Source organism: Ochotona princeps, chromosome 13 (assembly GCF_030435755.1).
Source record: "Ochotona princeps isolate mOchPri1 chromosome 13, mOchPri1.hap1, whole genome shotgun sequence".
In the NCBI taxonomy this organism is placed as follows: domain Eukaryota; kingdom Metazoa; phylum Chordata; class Mammalia; order Lagomorpha; family Ochotonidae; genus Ochotona; species Ochotona princeps.
Genome location: NC_080844.1, coordinates 3,886,198 through 3,895,846, shown reverse-complemented (window position 1 = coordinate 3,895,846; position 9,649 = coordinate 3,886,198).

Sequence of the window (9,649 nt, the reverse complement as noted above, 5' to 3'; positions counted from 1 at the left end):
ACCTCGTGGGAAAGGACCCCAAATGAACAGAAGCAGCTAGGAACCTGCCCGCAGCATCTCTGCCAGGAGCTCGCCATCCCACAGCTGTGTTTACATCCCCTCCGCACCCCCCACCGCACAGCCTCGCTGTCCCCAAGCAACAGCCAGCACTGCAAGGCCTCCTTGTCCACAATCAGCACCCCACACCCCACGGTCGCGCTCTTCCCACCCCCAGCAGCCCAGTGTTCCCAACTTCAGCACTCCACGCACCGCAGCAGTGCTGTTACCACTTCAGCACCCCACACCCCATGGCCACGCTATCCCCAACCACAACACTAAGCACCCTAGGGTAGCGATGTTCCCCACACAGCACCGACACCCCATATCCGCGCAGTCATCGCCCTGCACCCCACAACCCACTGTCCGCACACAGCAACGCACACTCACGGCCGCGCTGTCACCGCAAAGTACCCCCCCACGGCTGTGTCATCCACACCTCAGTACCCTACACCTCAAGCGAGCTGTCTGCACCCAGCACCCCACACCCCTGTCCCTACTTCAGCACCCTACACCCCACTCTCCGCACACAGCACCCACACCCGCTGTCCCCGCCCTTGCTCACTCACCTCTCCGGAGTCCCCTCTCCAGCAGGTCCCCACTGTCCACTTCCCACTCGCCAGGCGCTTGCTGCAAGGACCGCCCTCGAGGCCCGCGGGAGGGCTCCCCGCGCCGCCCGCCCCGCGCCCACACGCGTCTTCCCCGCACGCCCGCACAGCCCGCGCCACTGAGCCGCTCGCACGCAACTGCTGCTCCTCCTCACGCCCGCACGCACGCCGCCGGAAGCGGAAGGCGGTCCCACACTCACTGCGCCGGCTACGGAAACACAGGGAGAACAAGAAAGGGGCCGGCGGAGGAACGCATTGCAGGCGGCATCCTGAAGCCGGGCTGGTGAGGGGCTGAGAGCGCGCGCAGGCGCAGTTGGCGCGAGGTCTTTTTTTTATATTTTGCATTATGTGACAGTTTCATAGGCTCTCGGAATCCCCTCACCCCTCCCTCTCCCCTCCCCCCTTGTGTATTCCTCCACCTTGATGCAGTATTACAGTTCAAATTCAATCAAGATTCTTTCCTTGTCAAACATATACCAAGCAAGGAGTCCTCGCAATGGGCGCGATGTCTTGAGGAGGCGCTGTGTCTGTGTTGGCCTGGTTGCTGGGGTGTCCCGCGTCTTGCACCCCGAGCCCCGCCAAGGGCCAGGGCAGCGCCAGCTGGATCCTCGCTCAGGGACGAAACCCCTCAACAGGACCACTCTGAGCTGTCTGCAGCCCAGCCAATCACATGCATTCCTGCAAAACTTGTTCCTGGATATTCCTGCACCCACCACTGCCCTTAAACTGCCTTATACAGAATCAGAGGGATCCTGTGCATGTGTCAATTTCTTTTCTTTAAGAAAAAAGAAAAGTGAGGGCCCGGCGGCGTGGTCTAGCGGCTAAAGTCCTCGCCTTGAAAGCCCCGGGATCCCATATGGGCGCCGGTTCTAATCCCGGCAGCTCCACTTCCCATCCAGCTCCCTGCTTGTGGCCTGGGAAAGCAGTTGAGGACGGCCCAATGCTTTGGGACACTGCACCCGCGTGGGAGACCCGGAAGAGGTTCCTGGTTCTTGGCTTCGGATCGGCGCGCATCGGCCCGTTGCGGCTCACTTGGGGAATGAATCATCAGACGGAAGATCTTCCTCTCTGTCTCTCCTCCTCTGTGTATATCTGGCTGTAATAAAATGAATAAATCTTTAAAAAAAAAAGTGGTTATTGGGTCTGGTGCGATAGCATAGCACTTCAAGTCCTTGCCTTGAATGTGTCAGGTTCCCACATGGACATCAGTTCTAATCCAGCTCCCTGCTTGTGGGCTGGGAAAGCAGTCAAAGATGAACCAAAGCCTTGGACTCTACACCCACATGTGATACCCAGGAGAGGCTTCTGGCTTCAGATTGGCTCAGCTCCAGCCTGTGCAGTGAACCAACCTGTGCTTGGGAGTGAACCATCCCATGGAACATCTTCCTGTCTCTTCTCTCTGTATATCTGCCTTTCCAATCAAAATAAATAAAGAAGTCAATAAATCTTTTCAACTTTTTAAATGGTTTCTGAGAAATCAGACACACAAAGAGGAGAGACAGAGAGGAAGAGCTGTCTGATGATTCACTCCCCAAGCAGCTGCAACAGCTGGAGCTGAGCCAAGGTGAAACCAGGAGCCAGGAGTTTCTTCTGGATCTCCCAAGCAGCCGCAGATTCCAAAGGCTTTGGGTCGTCCTTGACTGCTTTCCCAGGCCACAAGCAGGGAGCTGGATGGCAAGCAGTGCCCATATGGGATTCTCGCCTATGCTAGTTGAGAACTTTAGCTGCTAGGCTACCACACCAGACCTGAAAGTCTAACTTTCTAACGGGAATGTAAATTCAGGTAACCATCTTGAAAGTGGCTCAGCCTATCTCTCAGGACACAGCATGCACATCTCCTCCATGCTGGCAGTAGGAACAGACACTGAAAGGCACTACCAGAAAGCTCATAGCACTGGTCAAAAGGGGGGAACCATTGATGAGAATGTGAAGAAAAGAAGCAAGTTATGTGCCTGGTCAGTGTCTAAATCCTCCCCTTGCAAGCTCTGGGATGCCCAAAGGGCGCTAGTTCAAGTTCTTGCTGCTCTACTTCCCATCCAGCTTCCTGCCTGTGGCCTTGGAAAGCATTAGAGGATGGCCCAAAGCCTTGGGACCCTTCACTCACATGAGAGACCCAGAAGAAGCACTGGATTCTTGGCTTTGCTCAGTTCTGTCCGTTGAGGCCATTTGGGAAGTGAACCGGTGGGCCGGGATTTTTCTCTTTGTCTCTCCTCCTCTCTGATCTGCCCTTCTAATAAAGATCAGTAAATCTTTTTGTACAAAATGTGTGTTCAGACCGGATGCATTAGCCTAGTGGCTCAAGTCCTCACTGCCATGCATGCACTGGGATCCCATATGAGTTCTGTTCTAATCCTAGCAGCCCCACTTCCCTTCTGGCTCTCTGCTTGTGGCCTGGGAAAGCGGTAAAGGACAGCCCAAAGCCGGGAACCCTGCACCTGCGTGGAAGACCTGGAAGAGGCTCCAGGTTCCTTGCTTCGAATCAGCTCAGCTCTGGCTATTGCAGCCACTTGGGGAGTGATTCAGTGAGTGGATGATCTTCCTCTCTGTCTCTCCTCCTCTCCGTATATCTGACTTTGCTATACTAATAAAATAAATCTTTTTTTAAAAGTATGGTACTAATACAGTGGTGCAATATGCCATGAATGTGAGTACCAGATGCAACATGGGGGAACAAGTCATAGAATCCATGTAGTTTGACAGCAGAGAACATTCACTCTTTCATTTTATTGTATTTCTGTTTTATGATGCTTTTCCATAGGCTCTGGCATTACACCCACCCCTTCCCCAGTTCCCTGCTCCTTATTGGTTTCCCTCTAGTTTTATAATGGGTGTCCTTCATGAACAGTCCTAAGTCCATCACGCTGTGATCAATCTGTTTCCAGACAATGTAGCCTTGGACAACGTCAGAGAGTCCATCATCCTACACTTAGCATATTTTTAAGTCTTGCTCTGGGAGTCCAGCTTTTCTCTGGATGGATAGAGACATACAGCACTTTGTCTCCATATCTGAACATATCAGTCTCTGCCACACTTCCATCATATTTCCCCCAAGTATAGAGCCAGTGAACACAGTGACCACAGTCAGAACTGTTGGTGGGACTGCAGGGTGTGCAACCTCTATGCAAATCAGTATGGAGAATATTCAGACAGCTGAAAATCTGCATTCCATATGACCAGCAAGAGCACATCTAGGAATATATCCAAAAGATCTGTTACACAAGAAAGCAACATGCACCCGCAGGTTCATAGCAGCACAATCAATAATTGTAAAAACACACAAGCAACCAAATGCCCATCCACAGAAGACTGGATAAGGAAACTCTGCTTCATCTGCTCTACGGAATACTACTCAGCTATCACAAGAAAATGAGGGGCCTGGCAGCGTGGCCTTGCGGCTAAAGTCCTCACCTTGCATACGCTGGATTCTCATGAGGGCAACGGTTCTAATCCTGGCAGTTTCCCTCCCCATCCAGCTCCCTGCTTGTGGCCTGGGAAAGCAGTCGAAGATGGCCCAATGGTTTGGGATCCTGCATCCATGTGGAGCCCTGGAGGAACTTCTGGGCTTCTGGCTCCAGATTGGCATAGCACCAGCTGTTTCGTCTACTTGGGGAGTGAATGATTGGACGGAATAACTTTCTCTGTCTCTTCTCTCTGTATATCTGACTTTGAAATAAAAATAAATAAATCTTTAAAAAAAAAAAGGAAAGAAAATGAAATACATTTCTTCATAGGCAAATGGGCCGAACTGGATTCTCTTATGCTAAGGGAAATGAGCCAATCCCAAATGGTCAGATATCATAGGTTCCCCTTAATAAAATAAAATACAGTATCGGGCCCGGCAGCATGGCCTAGTGGCTACATTCATCACATTGAACGCGACGGTATCCCATACGGGCGCTGGTTCTAATCCCGGCAGCTCCACTTCCCATCCAGCTCCATGCTTGTGGCCTGGGAAAGCAGTCGAGGATGGCCCAATGGTTTGGGACCCTGCATCCATGTGGGAGACCAGGAAGAGATTCCTGGTTCCCGGTTGTGCTCACTTGGGGAGTGAATAATCGGACGGAAGATCTTCCTCTCTGTATCTCCTCTGTGTATATCTGACCTTGTAATAAAAATAAATAAATCTTAAAAAAATAGTGTCAAATATAAAGAAAGAGAGGCAGAGTGAGAGAGAGAGAGAGAGTGTGTGTGTGTGTGAGAGAGAGAGAGAGAGAGAGAGAGAGAGAGAGAGAGAGAGAATAATAAGGAGTCGCATGCATTATATGTACAGTGTGCACCAGGAACTGCTGAGCCAAGGGTTTTGCATGTACGTGAGGAAGCTTCAAAAAGTTCATGGAAATGCAATGAAAGAGTGAGTTTATTTCCATGTAAACAAATGTTGAAATCCAGGCACATGAGTGTCTCTTCAAAAAGATGATGACAAATGCATGTTAAGAAAAAAACTATGGAACTGGCAATGTAAGCAGGGTGGGCCACTTCCTGCAGTGCCAGCAGCCCACATGGGAGCTACATTGAGTTCCAACTGCTCCACTTGCAGTCCAGCTTCCTGCTAATGTGCCTGGGAATAGTGGCAGGTAGCTCAAGTATTTAGTTCCCTGCGATCATGTGGGAGGTTCTGCCTTTCAAATAAACATATCTCAAAGAATAGAAAGAGCAATTTCAAAAATCTTCTGTACAAAAATGTGTATTTCATTTCACGTTTCTATAAACATTTGTATGTAATCTACTACAACATATTCCTTTAAACCTCTCCATGGCTTTGTGAGACAGGTGGCTGCTACTAGTCCCATTTGACAGACAAGGCTGTGGGAGGCCATTGCAAGGCCACATGACTCTACTTGAGAGTCAGTGTCTGAATGGGGAGCCTCTGTTCATGACTTCTGAAAGGCTTCCCCCTTCTTCTGACCCAGCTGCTCCTCAGGGACATTCCTTACCAGGTGGTGGCACATCATCCATTTAGCCCAACAGGAGGTGGACAGGCTCAGGAAATGGAGAAGTCATCCACACCTCGTATGGTACCTAGTGACCTGGCTTTCTCACTCCAAGGTGCTGCTGCCCCTGCTCTTCACTCCAACACCTCCACTCAGGAGCCTCACTGCTGTCTTTCCAGACCCATTCAAGAGCCTGGATAAGAAGCTTCCCTCTTCACTCAAGTCCCAGTGCAGGCGGAGTAAGCTGTTAGCACAAGCAGAAGTGCTGGCACGAGACAGCAGAGAGGCCTTGAGCCTTGGGACGCCCATTTCCCCATTTGGAAGAGGTAGGCTAAACATAATAACCCCTGTTTCAAGGACTGTCATTAAGATGAAATGACATTGCTTTTCCTATCTACATTCTAGCTTTCTAGCCAGGAAATCAATCAATCAATCAATCAATGTGTACAGTGCAGCTAGGAGGGGTGAACATTGAAAATACCTAATTAGCTGAGATCACCTTTGCCGACATTTTCATTTTTAACACTTTCCTTCAATTAGTACCCTGTTTTTTAAATCAATTTATTCATATTTATTTGAAAACCAGATTTACAAAGAGAAGGAAAAAAAGAAGTCCCCATTTTCTTTCCTTTCCTATTTTTTTCGTTTTTGATATACTTCTAAATGGCTGAAATGGCCAGAGCTTAGCCAATCCTAAGCCAGGAACTTTAAAAAGCTTTTTAATTTTAAATATTTTTAGCTATCATGTACATAGTTGATCAGAGCCGGAAGACGATGGGTCAGGGAAAAGTGCATGTGATCTGTGTTTCCAAATGTTGTTCCTTCTTCTGATTTTCACTAGGAGGGGTTATTGTGGAGAGAAAATGGCAGAAGCCATGATAACCTCCCAAGTGTCCCAGTCCCCAGGCATGGGAAACTGCCACCCGATATTAACCTAGGGTCCTGATGTGGCACACACTGAGGGATCTGACCAGGTGGCTTTGACAATTTTAAAATGCTGCTGATCTCGCTGGTCCAAGGATGAGGGAACCCTTTCACTGTCCATTGGACATAATCAGCCTTAGAGTCTACATTCACAAAGATATTTCCTAGGGTAGGTGTCCAATTTGTTCTGCCCTCCTTTCTCTTGCACAGTACCAGATGTCCTCTGCAGGGATCAATGTGCAGCTCTATGTGGATCTGGGCCAGCTGTCCACTACTCCATCTTTTCCACTGAGGAGGACCAGTTCTTACAGGTGGGCCTAAGGACTCAGGCCAAGTGAGCAGGGCCCTGCCAGAGCCCTCACCCCAGGGGCTCATGGACCTGGCAAGTACTGGGCAAGTGGGCCAAGGACCTGGGCCAGGTTACCCATGCCCCAAGGGATCCCTTGCTCCCAGGGTTCACGGACCCTCAGGCAGGAACTTCTTCCAGGTCTCCCACATGGGTGCAGGGGTGCGAAGACTTGGGCCATCCTCCACTGCTTTCCTAGGCTATAAGAAGAGTGATGGAGAGACACAATGCAGAGGCTGAGAGGTTAAAGTCCTCGCTTTGAACGCACCCGGATCCCATATGGGCACTGGTTCTAATCCTTGCAGCCCTGCTTCCCATCTGGCTCCCTGCTTGTGACCTGGGAAAGTAGTAGAGGACAGCCCAAAGCCTGGGATACTGCATCTGTGTGGCAGAACCAAAACAACTCCTGGCTCCTGGCTTCAGATTGGCTCAGCACCGTATGTTGTAGTCATTTGGGGACTGAATGATTGGACGGAAGAACGTCCTTTCTGTCTCTCCTCCCCTTTGTATGTGTGACGTTGTAATCAAAATACATAAATGCTAAAACAAAGAAGGGAGATGTATCAAAATTGGAAGCGCTGGGATAGAAATGGTCCTCTTACAGGATTCCGGCGCTTTCAAGATTAACCTGTTCTGCCAGCAGGACAGACCCCAGCTGCTAGTTCTTACAAATGCCTTGAAAGTCATGCATGCCAATGCTGAATAAGTGGCACTGGACAGCTGAGAAAACTCATGAGAAAAAGCAGCAGTACTGCCGCCTCCCACTGCCCAAGGCTCTGGGTGCTACGTGTCCACGGCAGTCCCTTCCCCTGGTGGGATTCTGCCACTACCCTGGCACATACCCAGCAGGCCTGGTGCCCTCTCCCTGGCCCCAGGAGGGGAGGAGCTGGGCTCTGGGAGGTTCAGGAAGACAGGGAGAGCCAGGGCAGTAAGCAAGGGGCCCTGGCATCAGGACAGCCCAGGACAGAGCACAGACATGACCAGTGCTTGTCCTGAGCAGGGCTCTCCAGGGGCTGGGTGTGTAGAACCTAAATGCACGTGAGGAAGCAGGGGAAGCTCAGCTGGAGCTGGGTGTGAGGACACAAAACAGGAGCAAGTATGTTCAAAACAAACGATTTAATGCAGGGTCAGATCATGGGTAAAGGTCTGAGGTTCGGGGTGAAGAGCTTGCCGGCCAACGGGGCCTGGCATAGTACCCTGAGTGTGGGCTGTTCAGGGCACTCTAAACAACCATGAGACCCGAATGGTTTCAGCGCATGAGTTGGCCAAGGGTGACACCCCTCAGGGAGAGGGGACAGAAGCCCCTGAAGGGAGCTCTTTGCATCATGGAGGCCAACACGGAGAAATAGGGTGTGCTGTGAGCCCACTCTTGCAGCATCCTGGAGAGCTGCAGCTGCCTCAGGGAGCGGATGGCAAGGCAGCTACTGGTAGGCGAGGGCACCCAGGGCTGTGGTCCTCGCAAAGCAATGACTCCAGCAGGCTTCAGGCTGGGACTGTCCCCGCGGCAAGGTGGGCTGCCAAGGACGCTCTTTAGGTGTGAGGTCTTGAGCCCCACCGCTGGGGCTGCAGGTGAATGAATGAGAACAGGTACCAGCCAGACTAGGGCAGGTGTGGAAGGGGCCACCAGGCCCTGCTGGCTACGCAGCACAGGGGACAGGCACCCTGCGCCTTTGGCAGGCAGCCTGAGACAGGAGTTGCTGGCCCAGGTGGACAGCCTTCTCCCTTTCCATGCTCTCCCGCAGTGCGGGGAGATGTCAGAAGATCCCTCACACTCGGAGGTCAGCCCACAGGAGCCGGAGCCCCGGCCCTTGGTGTTTCCTTCTGTAGAGTTCTCAGCCTCCTCCTCTGGGCTGCTCTTCAAAACCATGTGGAGAGAGGAACTTTCAGGATGAGCAGTCCCCTCTGGGTGAGAAGTTATCTCCCTATTCTGCTCGCATGAGCTCTCTGCAGTCATATTGGAAGGTTTCAGTGTCTTTGGAGGAGGCATCTGCTCCAGAGAAACACGTGGCAGCCCCAGACACAGGCTGCAGGACTCATTGGGCTTTGCTGAAAGGAAAAGACAGAGGTTGGCTGCTCTACCTACACCATGAGGCCTGAGAGTAGGGTCCCTGGGGACCTTGACACATGGGGTAACACTGAGGACACCCTCTAGACAGATGACCCCCGATGGAAAATATGTGTATCTTGAAACAGGACAGTGTTGGGGACACCTCAGGCTATGCCGGACACACCCCTTGGGGTGCATGGCCCACCTGCCCTGCCTCTCAGTCTAGCTCTGGGGACACCTGGCATCCCCTCAGGACCCAGTGAGGTTCCTGTAAGCTGACCCCCAGGTTGCCCTGTGCCCTGACATGGGAATGGCTTAGTAGGCGCACTTGTGTCCCTCCTAAATGGCAGGGATGGAGGTGACTCCTCAGGTGCCAGAGGTCGGAGCTTGGACTTCAGGACAGATGAGGCCACAGGCAGAGCACTTGGGGTCAGGGCATACACCTCACAAAAGGTGGCAGGGCTGAGCTGTGTCCTCTGCCCTTGAGTCACTGCCACCCAAGCACAGAGCACTGGCTCTTAGCTGCAAGACTCACATTCAGCATCTCTGTGCCCGAGGACACAGGAGTGCACCTGCTTGGACGCACAGCTGTGCCTCACCAGGACATGCACAGGCCTGCACCTGGGCCTGCCTCTGCAGCCTCCATACTTGCACAAACCCATCTCTGTTCTACGTGCCCATCTAGGCTCTCAGGTCAGCTACAGCAGCAAGCATGGACAAAAACCAGGACCCTCCCTACCATCTCACACAGGAGGGT